Source organism: Anoplophora glabripennis, unplaced genomic scaffold, assembly GCF_000390285.2.
Source record: "Anoplophora glabripennis isolate ALB-LARVAE unplaced genomic scaffold, Agla_2.0 scaffold1905, whole genome shotgun sequence".
Classification (NCBI taxonomy): domain Eukaryota; kingdom Metazoa; phylum Arthropoda; class Insecta; order Coleoptera; family Cerambycidae; genus Anoplophora; species Anoplophora glabripennis.
The window spans coordinates 17,497-20,412 of NW_019417978.1; positions in this window are offsets into that span (position 1 = coordinate 17,497).

Here is a 2,916-nt window from a genome sequence, read left to right on the forward strand (position 1 = left end):
TACAGCATATATGCCATAATCCGGTTCTACAGGATGTGGTTTGCTTACTTCAGGGATGTTGTTCTGATTGCACAAATTGTGTAGCACACAACAGGCATTTACAATTTTCCGTGCTGTTGTAGGGCTGTAGTGCGATATCTTAATAAACATTTGAAACGATTCTTCAGCACTCCATTGCATCTTTCGATTAGTGATCTGATAGAGAACCATTAAACCGTTCTTCTCCCATATTTTGGGGATTACTTATTGGCGTTAGCAACCATGGACGAGTTGGATAACCTAAAAGAGAGATTTACATCAATATTCCTATTTCAGTTAGATTAGGATACAAATAATGTCCATCATAAACATTTAATGAATTGAAAACAAATAAGCATTGAATTTGTATTATTAAAATATTAAAACAAGTCACCGGAGTCACCCAGCAGAAGAAATACATTATTAGGATGTCGCCTGTATATTCTTTCCATAAATGTTGAGACAAGAGATTGCCTCCATATGGTGCATCATGCTGAGTCTGGAAATTGTGCATTGGCGTTCAAAATTTTTAGGTCCGAATCACAAAACTAAAATTAATTTGGTTAATCTTAGAACATGTGTTAAAAGTACAGGGTGGCAAACTATTGTTTATTTGAATTTATTTCAAAAACCAGTTGCGCATTTAAGGAATTATAGTGCTTTCTATTGACGTAAATATGCTCTGGAAAATGTTCATCATTCTTGTTGCAACTTGTATTACTTACAGCATATTCGTTGAAATCTTGTGGTACTGGTTCTGGATCTTTTATATGTTGCATATAGATACACTGCTTGTAATAAGAACGTTTATTTTTGTTTTTTTATACCTGTCTGGCATATAAATAACTAAATATATTAACAAAAATGTACAATGAGAGAGCTTTCTACAATACCTATACGACAGATGATTAACACTTAGACTCTCGTAAAAAAACACAGTTTGGGATCAAACCCGATAAGGAAGCGCGTCTGTGTCCTCACCCATCTCATCCCATCCCATCAATGGCTCTCAGAAGCGCCGACTGGACAAGTCTCATATGGTCCTCATCCATTCGGACTGTATCCATGGGAGACCACGACTGCTTGCAATCCCCACATCGCTTTCCCATACGTCTTTATGCGCCGTCCCATGGCCTTAGGCCTCTTGGAAACAGGTCGGTCGGAAGTTGGTTCACTGCCGTCCGGCCGCCTACGTTTCTTTCCGAGTCCACTTGGCTCCTGTTCAGCTGCCTTTGGAGTCAAAGTGGTGCTCGAGCCAGGTTCCGTCACCGACTTCTGTCCTTTTCCCGCCTCTGCCGCAATTTTTTAAGGTTGCATTTCTGCGCACCCGACAATTGCTTTCTAGATTCGATTGTCTACTTTCCTAGAGATCACTGGTGTCTGCTTCCCAGTGACTGTCCTATTTTTTGCCCGGTCAGCACTTATTTCTTCCTCTGCAGATGTAGAAGGCCCCCTTTCGGATTCTTGTTTATTTTTATTTTCTTGGTCCATAAAGGTCCCACGAGTTTGGAGGAAATATAAGTAACCTCCAGGTTACCCAGTGCCCCATACCTGACGGAAGACTAAATGTGATGGGGTGCGCCAGGTTTCCCAAAGAGATCGTTCGCGATGCGACATTTTTACCTACCCCCGCACTATTCAGCCTCGGCACGATGCATTTCCACCTTCGTTCAGGTATTTTGTCTAGGTAATTTTGTTTAGGTTTCTTCATCAAAAGATATGTTTCGACCAACTGTGATTTTCATGGTGTTTTCATCGAATTACCTGTAGTTTGTCGATTCACCTTCATAACCTACAAGTAGCAGTTTCTTACGTTTTGGTGCTAGTTTTCTTCTGAGATTGTCTGGGACATGTAAATAGGCAATGCTACCAAAAATTCTGATATGTCCTAATTCTGGTTTCTTTCGTGTCCACGTTTCATACGGGGTTACATTTGACTTTCCTGTGTTTGATGTTCGGTTTAAAATATATGTTGACGTATTTACATCTTCAGCCCACAAAAATAGTGGTAAATCTTTGGTGTATAACATTGATCTTGCACTTTCTACAATTGTATTTAGTTTTCTTTCAGTGCAGCTTGGGTAGCTAAAATAGCTTGCATGTAACTCGGCAATCTGTTTAGCCACAGGCTTTTTAGAAAATCGTGTGGTACTGCACTGCCTGCTAAGTTATGCAGATATCGAAGAAATTGAGAAGGAGTTCTGTCGACTTCTGGACGATTTAGCACCATAAACTTGTCGTTCACCGACATCCTTACTCGATCACATCAAGGTCACCAGTTGTGGGGTCGCTTGTACGATATGAGACAAAAGGAGTAGGTACTCTTTTTACGCTTTATTATTCAATCTTACACTAAGAAAGTTATCGATAGACCGATTCTGGAATCGAGTCAACTGTAGGTCGTGAATCTAGGAAGTGCCGTACTTGGGAAAATACAACCCTTGTGAATTCTTGGAGAGGTTGACTATTAGCGGTGTCAAGTACCGGCCGCTACAAATTCTTTATAAAAGACATAATTTTCAAATGGGCAGCTGAAGTTGTCAAGAGGGCCAAACTTTTCTACATTATTATATAAATGAAGTAATTTATGTAAAATATGATAAAAGGAAATGCGAATATTTTATTTATTTCTTACTCAAACTTTAGGAAATTAAAATATGCATTGCAACATAAAATGTCAAAAAATGTGTCAAAAGGTTCTTTAAGAACTGACTGAAAAATCCAGTTATTAGATAGAGCAAAATATATTGATATATAAAATCTTATATTTGTAAGTTACAATTTGAGGAGCTCGGCAGTAAAAGCTGTTAAGTAACAAATATAAACAGTGGAGTAATTTTATAATTAAAGTTAAGAAATATTTATAAAATATTTAGCGCATTAAATAATAACATAAAT